This window comes from Meleagris gallopavo, chromosome 6 (genome assembly GCF_000146605.3).
Source record: "Meleagris gallopavo isolate NT-WF06-2002-E0010 breed Aviagen turkey brand Nicholas breeding stock chromosome 6, Turkey_5.1, whole genome shotgun sequence".
Classification (NCBI taxonomy): domain Eukaryota; kingdom Metazoa; phylum Chordata; class Aves; order Galliformes; family Phasianidae; genus Meleagris; species Meleagris gallopavo.
This window is the reverse complement of record NC_015016.2, coordinates 44,981,064-44,999,040: the sequence shown is the minus strand read 5'-3', so window position 1 is coordinate 44,999,040 and position 17,977 is coordinate 44,981,064. Positions and strand designations below refer to the sequence as shown.

Genomic DNA, 17,977 nt, shown 5'->3' with positions numbered 1-17,977 from the left:
AAAAAAAGGAAGTATATGTGGGAACGACCTGAGGCTGGCACAAGTCTATGCTCCCTGTGGGCAGGCCCTCCTGCCAGCCGTGGCCCAAATCCTGCCCAGTCAAGAGCAAACCCACTGCCCATAGGCCTGGTGCTCACACGTAACTGTCATCATACATCATAAACCTCAGAGGCCTCCTCCAGCAATGTGGCCAGAGGGAACCAGGTGGCAAGCTCTGCTGAAAGGTCCCTCAGGAACTGCATCCAATTAACCATTTTAGAAAGGTAATCCAACGCTCAGTTAACATCCCCAGTACAGTAATTTTTGGAGTTCGACTGTGTGATCTAGCAGCCACGCATAAGGAGCTGTAAATGTGTCCTGTCATCTCTGCAAGGATGGAAAACAAGGAGCAGGAGCCAGGGGTTGGATGTAGACTTAGTGGACATTTAGGGACTTTCATGCTGCCTTCTCTTTGTTATAGACTCGGTGTCACCCATCTCAAAATAGACAGCAATCACAAAGGCCCAGCAGACCCACTGATGCTGCAGGAAGGCCTAATGCCACCCAACAGAATTCTTTTCTTGTAACTGCCCATCACCTTCCTATCACCTTCCTAAGGGGAACATTTCTTTGATCCTTAACTTGCAGCACTTGACCAACAGTACATAATTAGTTCAGGAAACACCTCTTACTGTTACAAAAAAAAATGATCTTGGGATCTACCAGGTTTAAACACAACATTTTTCCCTCTCATAAATACCTGAAAATTTAGTATTGGAGTTGATCTTAGAAACGTGGATGTGAAATAAACAAAAGCAGGAAAGCTCAAATCCACACAGGAACGATAGTAAATATTCATGTGTTTATCACCTGCCTGTTTCTCACATACCCATAACCTTTCTTCACAACTGTACTCCACGTACTTTATCTTTCCCACAGCACTGCTGCTCTACTCCTTAAGAAACAGTTTGTGTATTTGAGGCCCTGCTGACACTTTCAAAAGAATAAACAAACAAAAAAATATTTTCAAAACTGTAGAGCAAAATAAGCTTTAAAGTGTGCTTGAAAAGAAAAGGTGGAAGAAAACAAAGCAGCCTGGACGTACTTGGAACACAAGTCGCATTTTGCTTCTACAGCACATACTGAAGCATTCCAGAAAACTATTGTTACTTGCTTAACTTGAATTTCTCTGTTTCTTGGAAGACCGTGTTCCTTCTAAGGCGCTTTTATTTAATTTAATTAAATTTTATTTTATTTTATTAATTATTTAATTCCAGAAAAAGAGTACTGTAAATTTGGTTGCAATTACTGAAGGAATCTGAATTTCCATGGTAATTTATTTAATGCTTACATATCATCCAGCCAGCCAAAGATGCTCTCTACATTAAGGACGTTAACATTGAATCTCTTGAGCCTAGAGATCAGGAAAGTCTCAAACCCATTCGCTCAAGTATTTAAAAGACTATACCATGAGGAGAAAAAAAGAAAATTACAACCTGGTGGTTAATAATGTTACATTTAGCTTCACAAAAACTCTGACTTTTAAAAGATGCTGAGTATCTGCCCAGCACATGGAATCAGGGCAGAAAACATCCTAAACTTTTCATAGTTTATCAGGGCTTGCTGGTTAGCTTCGGGTTATTTCTTGTCATTTGCCTATTAATCCAGATGTTTCTAAACTGAAACAAGCAACAACATTAAAAAAATCTCTCCTAAAATCCAACTAAATACAAATTTTCTTGTCCTGTCTCCCAGGGTAGTCTCACATAACCTGAGAGATACAAGCAATGGAGAAAAGATGAAACCTCAGTTACATTGTGTTGTTGCTCCCACAGGTCTGTAAGAACAAAATGGAAGGTTTCAGAAATATGAAAGTTGAGGGGTGAAGAAAAAAATTAACAAGTGAAACAAAGCGATACGTGCAATTTCTTGTAGACTTTGAAATGTTTAAGCTAAAAAAATTCCAAAGGAGTCTAACAATAGCAAATTGAATATGTTTATTACAGGTTGGTTGAAAATACATTAAAAAAAAGAAGTTGAACAGAGAAAGTTTATCAAAAGTTCCACGATCAAGGAAAGCAATTTTGAATGGGATTCAGCTAAGAGTAAAGAAATAACAAAATATCACAGTCCTTTCTAGCACTAACACCATTTGGCTGTGGTATTTGGAATTTTCCTGGTATTTTGATAAATTAAGGAATAAGAAAGAGCACACAAAAGAGCATCTTCAGTCAAAATAACATTTTATTGCTTCATTTTAGCAGAGGGTGAATAAGGTCATGATGACTGGCTGTCTCCCAAAGGAGGTAACAGATACAAGTAAGCTCAAGGTTGGGAAGAATTCTAAATCATGCTGGAAGCAAGATTAGTAAGCAATATAAAAATTAAGAGAAAAAAAAAGGATTTTTTTTTTACCCTATCAATGCGTGTGACATAAGAAGGAACTAATGTCATTGTCAGGAAGTTAGTAGTCAAAAGGAAAAAGAAAGGAAGAAAGGACAGAGACACATGAATACTAAAGGAAATAACCAAGTCAACTGACAGCACACAGACAGGATATCAAAGGTGAAATAAACAATAACTTTTCTGAAGAAATTGTTCTGCAAAGAAAAACAAAGGAGTGGAAAAGAGAGAAACACTAATAGTCCACAGTGAATAAACAGAGCCAGGTGCTCATCAGCATGCTCATCAGAAATAAAAGAAACAGCAAACAAAATACTAGTTATAATTTATGAGTCTAACAAGGACACAAAAGTTTTAAGACACTAGACTTTTGCTTCAGGCACTGACACTGCTCTTCAAAGTGGCAAAAAACCACCAAACACACTTGTCAATCTTGCAGCTCTATCTACAAAGGTGTTCCTACCAGTACTGTTTCTCTCATATCTCCTGAAATAAGTGCATCAAAACAGCTAACAGTCAGACACACACACACTTAAAAAAAAAAATATCTGACCTTGTTTGTGACTTCCTACATCTACTTCAGTTCCTTCATCTATTCCTGCAGCAAGACTCTTTGCCCTTTGCCATTAACACGCATTTGCAAATAACACTTTGCTCCTTACACCTGGGGACTTCTCAGTGCTTGCACTCTGAAGGACATTTTGCAAAACAGTAAGACTGCACATGGAAAGCACAGTCATAGCCATCCAGAAAAAAAACCAAAACAATTAAGACAGGCCTCGTTTGTATCTAAACCATGTGAAAAAGCTTGAGCTACACTGTATTAAAGAGGCTATCTCCTATCAAGAGTGGTTGCTGAAACTAATCTAACATTTAAATGGATATTAGAAAACCCTGTTTGGAAATAGAAATACAGAGATGCTAAAGATGGAAATGTCAGCACAGCCACAACCCATAAAAACTAAGGGATTCATCCAGATGCATCTAAACAGAGTGCAATGGGTATTTTAAGGGATGCTAGGAAGCGTGATGAGCAGATATTCAGAACTAATGTGACTACAAGGTAACAGCCATAAGAACACTTTGTCACTCAACCCATTTTCAGGGGTGATGAGCCTTGTCATGCTTAAGGCAGTTCATGAAGATTCATGCATCTGATATCAGAAAGTCTGGGGATTTTAACAGCAGATTAGCAGTCGCTCATGTGTACTGCAAATTCATGAGTAGCAGGTGACACTACTCAAGCAGAGAGGTTGGACAAGACAACTTCCTTTAGTCCTTTCCAGCCTCAGCCATTCTAGGATTCTGTGGAGTACACTGATGTAATGACACTGAGGTATCCTGAAGCCTTAGTCTGCCCATCCATGTTCAAACATTATGTTTTCTGTGCAATTAGATGTGTATACAATGAGCAAAATGGCAGACTTTATAGCAGGTTGCTTCCTATGTCATAATCATGCTCTCTAAATAAAATAAAAATGACGGTTGGTTACAACTCCAGAACACGTTCCTGTAACTCTTCCCAGTCAGCAATCTGAGAGCACCCATTCAAAAAAGATCTCACCCTCTGAACTAAGATCCTAAAGATGAAGACGTAAGTCATTTCCAACAACAGTTGAGAAGACTTCTGTTGCTCCTTACTCATGGGGACAGCAGAACACGTGATGAGTTCACACCCAAATTACAACCCATTTATAAACTTAAAGCCCCCCTGAATCTATGTTGTTATGCCAGACTACGAAAAGAAAAAGAAGAGGTGGTCAGGTATCCGACTGCTGTTTCTTAAGTACTGTAACTACAAAGATTCTCTAGGATTCCCCAGATGGCTCCAATTAATGCTCACCATCAAAAAATGAGGATGGCACAGCTGTGTTACTCTGTCTTAACCTGTCTGCTTGATCTGGTTGAAGCTCCTGCTCCAGCCTCTCTGGGAACATGCATCACAATGTCAAGAACGAGCAGAACACTCTCTGCATCCAAACTGGCTAATAAGAAAAAATTGAGTGCTTAATCAGCCCACAATAAACATGCAGAGACAACATAACCAGCACCATCTGCACGCTGAGGACTGAACTATGCCAGCCACATTATTCTGCAAAATGACTCGTGGAAGTTTCCTTCTCGGGAACTAGACCATCAGTTGTCACTGATTGCTGCTGCAACTCAATCAGCTTCTTTCAAAACACTCATTCTAAATGAACTGGCACTTGCTGTGCAATGCTGTTTTACATTATCATAACAACAAACGGGGTGCCTCTTATATTAATACTCTCTTGATTCCACACCAGTACTATTGCCAAATATTTTGCCAACTATGAACTTAGAAATGCCAGCCACAGGATAGGGAGAGCCTGGCAGCCACAGGCAAAAGGGCACGATGCCTTTGCTGTATGATGTGCATGTCACTAACTTACTATATAGCAAAAAAAAGGATCCTCACAACTGTCCCACATCAAAAATATTATAATAAACAGCAACAGCCTGAGTCATGCTCTGTATGCTTTCTGCTAAGCTAAAAATCTTTTTACTCCAAAACACTTGGGCTTCCGCCATTCAAGGTTCAGCTCCCTAGCAGAACATACATCGCCATCACCCCAGTGTCCCTGTCTGGCCTCCTGCTCTCCAGTACCAGCACAGACACCTGGCCAACAGACTGGTTCTGAGAGAGACAAATTGCTAAAAAAAAAAAAAAAAAAACTAATCCAACAAAACAAAAGCCAAGTTAGCCCACTGAATTCATTCCCCACTCACTTGCCCGAGCATCAGCAGGCCCATCATCAAGTATGTGTAAAGACGAAAGGAAAGCAAGAATAACTTGTCTGTTTTAAATGGTCATTGAAGCACCCTTAGCCTTAAAAACAGATTTATTTCACTTGTGCAGAGTTCAGGGCATACAGCTGAGATTCATTTTAGTGAATTAGTAACAGAAAACAATGTAAAGCTATAATTACCACCTCGTTACAGTATGTTTCATTAACTCAATCAGCTCCTTTATAATTCTAACACACATTAAAAGATTAAAGTATTTGGATAAAAATCAAAGTACATATTTAGTGCTCTGCTGATAGCCAGAGTTCATAATTTTCACAAGTAAACTAACAATGCTTCATTAAGGCTCCTGTGAACACAACCACTGTTGTATCATCCTTGCTTAATGTTCCCAAATTACACTTTGCCACTGCACTTGAGGGTGAGGAGTGAAATAAAAAAAAAAATCACTGTTCACTTAGTGTTCACTGCCTAATTCAACCTGACACAGTTAGTAGTGTTTTCAAATAAAACCATCAACTGAGATTCACAATTTGGAACTTCCTATAGGGCCAACACCTGGCTGAAAAGCCCTTTGTGTGAAAATGCCAACACTAAAACAAAGCACAAAACAGCCTCTCCTTCACAGTTTTAATCTGCTTTCAGGAGTAATTTAACATCAGTAGATTTCTAACGTTCAAGCAATTTATCTATAAATCGCTTTAAAAACAGAACATATTCCTCTTTCTGCCCTTCGGTAGAGCACTTCTGCTCTGCTATGAAAACTAAAACAGCTTTTACAGGCTTGGGAGAATAGTGAAAATATTAAACACAGAACTTATTCTCTCACTCTCATTTTATGCTATATTAAGTGACATTCAAATCATACGTTGACAGCATAAGCACTTCCAGAAAGCAGTAGTGCCCATCTCTACTAAAAGTCATTGGCCTGACCCATTCCTCCCTACAGCCTGTTGATGCTCCAAGTTAACATCCGTGCAGTCTTCGTGCTGTGTTAGCAGGCCTCTTCACATGGCCTATCAGAAGTCCCTCTGTGCGGATGGATTCTATATCTCCAAATGCCAGCTGAATCCCATTCATATTCCAGGTCTCTATACCCAACACTGGATTTTACAGAGGTGAGTTAAATGCAACCTCCACCTATCCTGCTTGGAAGATTACTCTAGCACGTAGGGCTCAAAGTCATATTCTTTATAACATACAGTTTGTGTGGCCTTATCAGGAAGGTATTGTGTCGTACATGGGAATGTAAAGGAAAATATGCTTCACAAGTTTCTTTTTCACATGTGCCATTTTCCAAACTCCGGAGCAGATTTCTACCAGCCCCAACACTTTCACAAGCTCTCTTCTTGGGGTGTTACATCAGTAAAGAATGAGATGGATTTCAGCTTTCCTCTCTTACCTTGCTGGTCTCGCCCAGTATCTCATTAACTTCTGCTAGGATGGAAAGAAACGATGACATTAACTCCACATGAGGTAGAAGGTCTGACTTGAATTCTAACGAAGCGGTATCCAAAGTTCATGTTGCATAATTGCCTAGGACAAAATCTGATGCTCTCATTTAAACTAGGGAGAAAAACCTATTTTTACATTTGCAAAACAAACCTCCTGAGACACAAAAAAACAGATTGTTGTTCGACCTTCATATCATGAGAGAATGTAATCTTGGCAATTCACTAGCAGCTAGTGCAAGATATACCAGAGAAAAATATTAAAATAAAAAAGAAAAACAAGCCTGCAAACAGACCTATCTACCAAGATCCCTTTCCCCACAGCACTGATTAAAAAGTCCATACTACACATAGGTAATTACGCTGTTAAAATGAACAGAAAGTCTGCTTCAAAGACTGTGATGTTAAACTTGGGACCAAGAACACTTGTGTTTAATTTTCTTTTATTCAAAAGCTTTGTGTGTGGCCATGTACATGCTCTTTGGCCCTCCGTGTCTCCAACCTACAACCCTAAAATGGGGCACCACATTTCCTCAGAGAAGTTGAGAGGCATTTAGAGGCTACATGGGTGTGTACCTAAATCAGACTGACAGATTACCCAGAACAGGCAGCTGCCTTATTATTCACATGCTTGGACAGACTATTCATCCAGTTCTTTCTGTATTTTAACCTTCTCAGCCATCAAGGTCCTGAGAACAGACTGGTTTACATCCCTATTTCTTGCTACCATAATTAATTTGAATACTACACTGACATTAAAAAAAAAAAAAAGGTAAAAATTGAAGATGAGTCTTCAGTGTAACAGGAACCACCGGTGCTTCTCTGCATTTTAGAGCACATTGCTGCTGTTACCCTTCAGATAGGGCAGCTCAAAATAACATCAGCAACAGACTTTGGGCTGGGACAAAAAGGGGCAAACCATTTGTGGCTGTATTTATTGGCCAGTGCCTTCTAACTCTCACTCTGCCACATTAGAACTTTCATTACCAGCCCAAAATGACAAATATATTTTAAGAATTACTTTAAAACAAACTAGCAAGGGAAACTAATTTCCCAGGCAAAATAAAAGCATCACTATTGTATTCAGAGAAGAAAAAGACTCAGGAAGTACACAGAACATGCTGTGAAGAACCAGCCTGAAGTTTCACTGCCATTTTTATTTACATATAAAGCTGTTTTTCCTCACCTGAAGAGTCCCAGAGGCACACACATGAACATCTTCAGAGCTAATCAAAACGCAAATACCCCGAAACAACCCAGTGAGCAACTACTGCTCATCTCTGTACCACGCTCCTCCTTCTCTCCAGGCCTTCGCCATTTAGTTTAAGTGATTTTGCAAAACACCGTTGGCTGTGGTTTTAGAGCTCTGAAAGCTCAAGGTGTCTTCAATTGAGAAATAACCCGTCATCTGGCTCTTCAGTTCAGCCATTCCTGGTAACCGCCTTGTTTTCAGCGCTTACACATGACAGGAAGACGTGTCAGTTACTTCTGACTGGCCAAAAATAATTTCTGTCGTTTTACACAGTGAGATTAATGCATGGCTGCTGGTGACACCCCCTTTTGCTTTTAGCCATTTAATTGCTCAAGTGGAAATACAGATGTTAAGAGTCAGGAACATGATAGGAAACTCTGGCCTCTTGCTTTAAAAAGGCATAACGTGACTGCAAGATGAAAAATACCACAGCTACAAAGAATCCTAGTTTTCTGAGTGCGAGACTATGGGGAAAAACATCCAAGACTTCTTGCACTCTAGCTAATCAAACTAAACTATGGATGGCAAATGAAGGAGCTGCCTGGTTTTAACAGCTCCTTTCATACATTCGCCACTATCTATTCCAGTTCATTGCCAACCTTATTAAGAAGGAAGAATCACATTTAAAAAAAAAAAACAACAGCAAGGCAAGGTTTTACATGTCCCCAGCCAATTTAATTATGACATCTATGGCTGCCTTCTGTTAAGAAAGCTCAACCATGCAGTTTCTTGCATCGGCCAAGGACTACAGGTCGCTGCTGAGCACATTTTCCATTTGCACAGCCACCTGTGTGCTGATGTGCACATCACAGCTGTTAGTTCACATGTGGGAAGGTAGACACAGGTCTCTGCTGTCAGGCTGCATCCCTCTGAACTGACATCCCCAAGCTTGAAAAGAATGTGTTTTTATAGCGATGAAAAAGCAAGGAATTGAAAGCAGCTTTCAAACATTTTAGATACTATGTCATCTAGAGCATGAGTCAACCTATATCTGCTCTTAGATTTTTAATTATTTATTTTCAATGTGCCTATTAAAAGTCATCAGAGGCAAAAAGTCAATTGTATTTAAGACACCATTTTTGCTTTTGTACAACTAAGTGATGACAGCTTTAAAACCCAGTAGAGTAAGCAGGGATTAGACTTTAAAGTGCTTCCCTTGCTTTTAGTATATAAAACTTTCACATGACCAACTCTCAGAAAGTGTAGAAACTGTCAGGAGTTTCACCATGTTCGTTTTAACAAGGACAACAGTGGGGAAACACTGAAACATCAGCTTATTTATTTATTATTAAACAGGACAATCATTCACAGAAAAAAATCCAAGCACAACACTCAACTCCAGTCGAGGCAGTACAACCCCTCTCTCTTACCTTTGTCAGCCTGTTTTCTCTTGTGGCAGTGTTTTATTCCCCTTGACATGACCAATTCTTCAAGCTTTCTTCTCCTCTCTCAAAGACATTACACTCATACATACCAAGCACTTCCAATGAAGCTTTTTTTTTTTTTTTTAAACCAACTTCAGCCCAAGCACATCCTGACACTACAAGAGGCTGAGATGCACCAGGGGACACTTCACCCTTCTTCTGAGGCTTTTGAAGGATACAGAAACAAGATATCCATCAGCAATTTTTAAGTGTGTATTGGTATTTCATTTTTCATGTTTTTTTTTTTCTATTTTATTTTTTTTTAAAACATCAACTAATCTACGTCCTGCAGAAGCCAATTACTGGAGCTTTCACAAAGGTTAAAAGTTCAAAAGGAAAGCTGTTTTTTTCATTTAGCAGCCTCTTTTCAGCAATTTGAATAAAAAAAGCCAAAGAGTAAGTGTATGCATAGATACAGTGGCAGTAGGGATAAGAGGATGGGTTACATAGATTTAATTATCCCACTTTCAATTCTCCCTCTTTCACCAGGCTCTGATCTGACCCTTTTCTGGGCACACCATCCCATCTCCTAATCAATACCAGTGAGAGAAGGCAAGGAGAAACACCTATTTCCTGCAGCCTTTCTTCCTATACAAACAATTCTCAAAGCACCTTTTACGCTGAATCCTTTGATAAAAGATGTCCCTTGCACTTAAGGGATAACTATGAAAATTATACCTTATTCTCTATGTTGCAGGCTTACTATGCCTTTACTTAAAATCCCCTTTCTGCTGCCAGATACAAAGCTAACAAGCAAATGTACTCTGAAGTGGTAACTTCCCATTGCCACAAAAGGCTTGCATTTTTTTATATATTAAATTTGAACAAATTTTGCATAAGGACCAAGAGTAACACCAAGAGCAGTAGTGAAGGGACTAATTCATATGTCCCAGAGAACAAGTGGTGAGCAGTGTACACTCAGTGAGATTTCAGCCTAATCCCTTATTAAAATAAAACCACATGCCTGTTCCCTAACCCACTTTGATTTATTAATGTTTTTGCTTTTCAAGATTATGAAAGTAATCTGGAATAGGGGAGTCAGAAGAAAACAATTTATCATGAATGTCCTATACAGCAAATGCTAGAATAGCCATCGATCTTTCTTCCTCTCTCAAAAAGCATGCATTTATAATTGTCAGGGACCAGATGGGAATTCCAGTATGAAAGTCACAAAAATAGGCTAATGCAGAAAATAACACACCACATCCCAAATGCACCATAGCTTGTGCTGCTGTACGCAGACACTGGTTGGTCATCTATCAGTTCACTAAAATACCAAATGCTTTTGAGAGATATTACAGTACCAACAAGAAAGAAGCAGCAGCCACCTGAAAAGGTCAGAGATGACTGATTCCAAGTTGTGCATGCAAAAATCTTCAAATCATGGAGGCTCTGTGCTTTACATTGCAAGATTCGTGTTCCAAGCACCTTCCCCAACACGGAGTTCTGCTGGAATACATATCAAGATTAAAGTCACAATGCAAAAAGAGGTGGCATCCTTTCAGTGGAGTCCCATTCCAGCAGTGTGTCACTTCTTTCATGGGGCATTCATGAAACTCCCAGCTCAAAAACAATGACAGTCATGTTGTAAGCTAAGAAAGAACTGCACTGACTGATGAAGATCACCTGAGGAGGGGGCACCTTGCAAAGTGTCATCCTTTTATTACTCAGAGTCTTCTTGGTTCCAGTCCCCATGCTAAACACAGTTGATGTTTGTGAGAGAAGTGAAGTTTATTTACAACCCTTGCTTGGCCAGAGCAGTTTCTTGTTTTTATAGGCTTATGGAGAATTTAATGACTCACACAAATTTGTAGGAAGTGGCAACCACAGGACAGTTGTGACAACTTCAACTAGTCCATTGCAGTTCATCTTCTTGCTTTTGAACCATCTACATTCTTAAGTAGTGGCTTGTCTGCCAATCAACCCAAGAAAACAGGATTACAGGCTTATCTGTCTGGGGGATTTATTTGGTTAGGTGGTTGGTTTTTGTTTATGTTTTGTATTTGAGCATTTCTGCTAGTAAGGCATCACTGGTTGACTACATGAAGCAATGTAAAAATGCTGAGGAGACCAACAGAAAATGAAGATATTTAATCTTATGTGTTTCCTCATACGGGAAAACATAATTAAGTGTAAAACTAAAATCCTACAACAGTAACAGTTTGGAGGGAACCATCTAAATGTTTAATTTAGACAGCATTTCTGAAGATCTATACACAGTACTTCAGCTGGATCAAAACTTACGCACCTTCCTGAAGCAACTATTCTATGTGGAGGGTCGTTAGAGTTAGGGTAGTATGTTTGGGTTGTGGATGGACTCAATGACCATTAAGGTCTTTTCCAACCTGAACGATTCTATGATTCTAACTCCAGTGCACATCCACTGAGCACACCCATAAATGAGCTTCAGAATACAAGAACTTTTCTTCTGACAAGTTTCACAGCTCTCGTGGAAAAGACTGAATTCAGTCTCTCTCCAGATGTAGTCTTAGAAAAATGCAGTAATGTTACCTGCCAATTAAGTGAGGCCATCTTCGAGGCATTATGATGCTTTCATCCAGTCTACAGTGGTTTTAATATGCTTCTATAAAGGTATTTTCAGGAATCTCGTGAGAATACGTTGTACATTACCTGGTAAACATGCAGCTAAATACATGCATACAAATGCATGAAAGCACAGGTCATGAAATCTCCCATCCACAGAGTCGGCTACCTCTGTTAACTTGCTCTTTCTAAAGTTAGAAGACAAACATACAAGCAATATCCATGTAAAAAAAATATAATTATAACTCCACAGTGAACAGCAGTCTGAAGTTTTGCTCAAATCCTGTATCTACTAACACTTAGCTCTTATAAAAATGATGTGGCATCATTAACCTACATAGAGCTGAGAATACCGCTCCTTTTTTCTGAGTGCTGTCTGTAAAAATGCTTGCAAGCGTTCCTTTAAAATAAAGCAGTCACCTCAAGACCTGACTCTGCCTCATGCTCACTGCTCTGACCCATCACTCATGCAAGGCAGATTCACAGCAAGTTTCTACAGCACATGAGACTGCAGAGCTGTCCGTACCACTTTGCCCCTTTGACTCCCTGTTAGCCAGTTCAGACAAGCCAACTAGTATAAAAACAGGGAGCAGAAAGGAGAGACTCTCTTTTTGCCAGGTTATATCTTGGAAACCACTCATCACAGGCTGAAGCAGCTCCCATCAGTGTCAGTTACAGCTGTGCAAGTCTAGAGGATAGGCAGACACTTCCCAAAAAACCCTACACACTCCTGACTTTTGACCTATCTCACAAAAGGAACATGGCTAACGCACGCATGGGTGGTGTGGGAGAGGATAGGGACCACACCTCCCCAGAGCTATGTTGGCCAGCTGAGGAAGGAGCTCTGAGAGCTCTAAGGAAACATTGACACATAGACACCAGTGGAAGCACGAGAAGAGCAGCCAGCTCCTCAGCACAAGCCCAGCTAGGAAAGCAGCCACCTTACTTTGGCAGCAGCAAAGCCCCAGCAAGCATATGCCACAGCACATGCTCCTAGTTTCCCTATTTTGAACCTGCTTTTATTCAGACTTTCCACATGGCGATCCTAGAGGAGCAATTATAACGCAATACTTTCAGCATCACATTGGAGAGGCCTAATTTGCGGCCACAGCTGTGGCCTGTTATCTGTACTTCATCACTCCAGTTCAGCACAACATAAACTTCGTAACTCTTCAAACTCCTACATGCCTCTGCACCACAACAGCAATTAATTTGCCTCTGGCATCCTATAACACTAAACTAAAACTGTAACATACCACATCGTGAAAATAAAACAAGCTCGGTCCCAGCCTACCCAACCTCTTCTTAATACAAAGAGAAGCCCTGCCAACATCAGAATTTAAGAATTAAGGCATTTCTCATTAATTATTTTTATTCGTATGCTTACTTCTAAAGGATACAGCTCAACTTTTTACAGAGAGTTGGCAAATTTTTTTTCTCCTAATAAAAAAAACTTACTGAATATACCGTATTTCTCCTGATGTGGAAAATAAATGTCAGAACTAACCTACTATAAAGAACACAAGATTAATCAAAGTTTTAAAGATAACTCCATCTAAGATACATCACCCTATAAATCTATGTATAGGGAATTCATTTGATACTGCTCTCACTAAGCGAGCAAGGGCCTTTAATGCTTTAGTTAAAGCTTTTACTGATAATACAGCAATTGGCTTTTCACAGTGAGAATAAAAGGTTTTCTACCTTTCATTTACAAAAAAAAAATAAAACAGCTGTTATAATAACATTCATCTGCTGGAATAACGCTTCCTAGTTACATCACAAACAAAAACCTTACTTCAAAGCAAAGATAATTTCAGATTTTAAGTGACCAAGCTTTTAATCAAAAAGAAAATTCATATTCAAGTTGCCACAGCTTTATTTGAACTTCTATTCCCTAAGCTTGTTCAGTTCCATTCTCACCTCTTAGAAGCAAGTACAGATTATATTATTCCATATGGAATACTGGACAGAATCACTTTGATATTCCCCTAGCAAAACACTTAGCCACCAGGGAGGTGTCTAAGAAGGAACACACACCACTACCAAAACAAAACTGCATTTCAGAAAGCAATTAAATACCCTGTGCACGCGTCACAGCCACACCACTCAAAAAGCTCAGTGATTAAAGAGTGACCTCAGAACACCAACCCTGCAAAGGAAAGAGCCTAACTAAACACAACGTGTCCCCTTGTGTAAAACCCAGCAGAGGAAAGGGGAAAAAGAGAAAATAAGCCACAATTGCAATGGCACAGAAACCTAGAAGATACCAATCTAAAGGCTATGCCTTCATACTCCCAAATATTTTCAGTGGAGGGAAGAAACAAAAAGACTTTAAGTCCAATTAATTTCATCCATTTTATTCATTGTTTTATTCATTTCAATCTGGATCACCAAAAAAGAAAAACAAAAAACTCAAAAACAACCAACCTTAAGGCCCTATCAGAGTGTTCTTTGTACCTCTCCACCACACAGAATAATGTGCACACACAATAGAAAACAGCCACATTCATACATTCTGTACATAATGGGCACATGGCTCTACAAAGTATGAAGTCTCGAAGTTCACTGGGCCACTATAAGCTGTCCTGAGGCTTAACTAAAAAGTAAACAGCAGCAGTCCGAAAGAGCAAGCTTTTCAGACTTTGCAGCAGTCTCCAAAGCGCTTCTTGCACGCCATTTGTACAAGACAGAGAGAGCTTTCCAGACTTTCTTTCTACTCTGTTGGGATAGCTGCATTATAAAGAAACCTAATTAGAGTTCGCTGCCCGCAGTACATAACCTAGAACCAAAAACTACTTTTTTTTTTCTCAGCCATATGCACCATCTCAACTACAACCACAACTGTTTAAATCTTTAAATCCTGCTGCTTTTATATCTATATATTGTAATGCTATACGGAAAGCACAGCAATAACAGTGGGGTGGTAAAGTCCTAGGTTGCAGCAAATGAAGACAAGCCCAGGTGCAGCAACCACAGACACAGAAATAAAGGAAAAGAGCTGCTTACCTTTGGAAGAACTCAGGGAGGGAGGGATCACCAATAAAATACCCTCGCCTCCACTGCCAACCCTTAAATGAAGTCTGGGAAGGGGCAGATCCTGACTCCACCCCTTCTGGCCACTCAGGTACATTGCATGCACCTGAGCTCCCCTGGGTTGGCCCTGCCTTCCCACCAGGGCTCAATCACTCTTTCAAGCCATGACTTAGCACTTCCACTACATGTATATATACACATACAGTTTCATTAAATAGCTTTATATGGCAATATGAGATTGAGTTAAATGGATACTGGTATGTGCCAGAGTAAACCTAGTAGAAACAACCATTTACCTGTGAGATTAAAACAAACAAACAAAACAAACCCAAAGCTCCAGAAACAAGCTCTTTTTAATGAAATGTTAGGTAACACATGACAAAAATTCAAAATCCAGAGGTACTAGTTTTACTGCATGTTATAAGGCATGCCTCTGTGTTTTACAGACCTTTCGTTGACTCATGCCATCCCATAGCTGACAGCCTTCTTTCCTCTTTTGCTTTATCATCATGCCCAGTACTCCGCAGGCAGCAGTTACCCTTTCCTTCAGACACTGACACATACCTATGCAGGTTCAAAGATACATTTCTCTTAACTAGAATTTAGCATTGAAGTCTGCTGCTTGCACTTCATGACCAAGAACTGTTTTTTGCAACTAAAATTGTTTGCCATCTCCAGCTACACCAATTAGACTAAGGAGAGTTATTACCTCCGTGAACAAATGTTTTTTTAATGCAGTCATTTACCTTCAGGAGCTGAGCTCAGGCTTTTAGAACAGCATCACGAGTTGATATTTGCAGCGAAGCCCCAGGAGCTATGACTGCTAACTTCATGCGACCTCAGAGCCCTTCAGAGTCATGCTTTGGAATTTCCCAGCTCACACATTACTGGCATGTACCATTAAGCATGAAAATATTAACTACTGCCTAGGTGAAACAGGTTCTGTGACTTGTGCATGGGCTTGTGCTCATAGCAGCAATTGAAGGGCTGATTTGCTCAACTTTTCAGTGCTCCCCTAGGTCACAAAACCACTGACTTAAGCCCCCTCATGACATCAACTGGTGTCAAGCGAACAGTCGAGGAGCAGAGGTTCAGGGCACAAACCTGGGCAGCTGAGGTTAAGATGTTATAGCTGAGGTTTCTAGGTTTTAATGAAACATGAAGGGCCTTGTGCATCCTCAGGAATTCTACCACATAGGAGAAGGAACTCGGCAGCTGCCAAGACATCATCTATTTGTAGGCAACTTCACAGTATGGCAGCCCACAGTACATTCCTGCCCTGGCAGACCCAGATCCAAACTATCTGCATAAACTCTGCTGATAAGACTTTCACCAAGGTCATGCAGAAAGTTACTAGCAGAGATAGTACACTGGAATGAGACTATTTTTTGCCACTGGTTTCCAGGAGGGAAGGATTTCAGCACTCAGCTTCTTAATTCAAGGCTTCTCTGCAGCTGTAAGGGCAGCTTCTCACACATACAGCAAGCAGTGCAGGGAACAGGAGATACAGAAGGAGACCAGCTAACTACTAAAATGTGCTAAAAGTCTTTATTTCTTTAAGATATTCCATAGATTCTGAAGATGACTAAGAATTTTATTCATGAAAAATCTACCCCAAATAACTCAAAGAACATTCAGCGTGGGAGGTTCTTTTGCAAAAATTAAATAGCAGCTGTGATGAAGTAGTATCTTGAGTCGAGTTATCACAGAATTTACATTTTGCTCATGCTCTTACCTAACAGTGTACAGCCAGGAGCCATCCACAAGTGATACCAGCCAATCTATTATCTTGAAATGTAGAATTATTTAAGAAAATTAAAAAAAATAAAAATAAAAAATAGAGAGGAGAGTCGGGGAGAGGAGAGTAGGAAGCAAAAGAAGTTTAATTTTAAAGATGATTTTAGGTCAAAATTCTCATTTCAGAGCTTCCCAATAGATCTCACTTCTAGATGACATCAGCTGCAGATTTGCAGAAAGCCACTTTCAGCCAGCATTTTCTGAATTACTGCTATGTACAGAGTATTTCACATCTGCTTCTATGTATCACTGACTCACCTGTACCCACACCTGACCCCTCATGATTTAAAACCAAGCTCTTCACAAGTCTTGCCAGAAGAGGGCAAGTAAGGCTGCTGGCACAGAACAGCATTTGTACAGTATGCTTCTTAAGAATTCTCTTGTTCTCACCTTTGCTATATTCACAGAAGCATTTTAGTAAGCAAAGCCATGAGCCCCCTCCTTTCACGTATACAGTCTAGGTGTTCCATAACACCACCATATTCGTGGTTGGACTCAATGATCTTTAAAGTCTTTTCCAAACGGAGGGATTCTATGATTCATACCAACAGTTATTCTTCCAATACTGTCATTAAAATATGTCTGTTTTTAAGGATTTCAGCTTTCTGAACTACCAATAACTTAGAAATGAAGAAAAACATAAAAGAAACCTTAAAAATTATTATATACACTGTGTAGTTAAAATAATTGTGTTTTAAGGGGCTCAGCACTACCACAGAATTTATGAATTCAGCCTGAGGTTGAGGGAATATTACTTATTTGTTGTCATACAGCTGTAAACCCAACAGGAAAAAGGAAATTACAGCTATATCCTGGTTTCATTTGCAAAACGTATAAAAAGAATTCTCCTATTCCAAATGTCTTTTGCTTAGCAGTAAAACAATACATTTGTTCAGCTGAGATCAAACACTGTCCTAAACTGCTGGAGTTAGACAATGTGCTATTATGATTCAAAGTCACATATCAAATGAAACGTCAGAGAAGCAAGCCATTTAAATGCATATTTGGCATACTTCTTGCAACTCAGTATGCTTCGTTCTCAATGGGGCTGTGGGTGGGAGAGGAAAAGGTTGGTTTATTACGGATTTGAGTGTAAAAGCATCGTTTGGCAATTCGGATCATCAGATGTCACAACTGCCCACTGCTAGATGTTGTCACGTACAGGAAAAATACACGGCAGAAATCACCATGCTGCATGTTCAGAGGGAGCACTTACAATCACTGTCTGTCTGCTCAGACAGCGGCATCATACAGCCCTCGTGCTGCAATGCCAACATGAGTAATTGCTGATGAAACTTTCAAGCCATTCATTCTCCTCCGTG

General features: G+C 39.8%; 1 protein-coding gene across 2 annotated transcripts in view; it reads right to left on the bottom strand.

The window, feature by feature from the left end:
• The window catches only part of ELMO1 (engulfment and cell motility 1), a 291,509-nt gene that overhangs the window by 249,980 nt on the left and 23,552 nt on the right, over window positions 1-17,977 (bottom strand). The window contains exon 1 of one of the 2 annotated variants that reach the window (XM_019616661.2): window positions 14,832-14,891. The exons of the other annotated variant lie outside the window; for it this stretch is intronic. The gene's annotated coding sequence lies outside the window, so the exon portion shown is untranslated. Of the gene's footprint in view, window positions 1-14,831; window positions 14,892-17,977 lie in introns of those variants that run through there. 2 annotated transcript variants of the gene reach the window in all.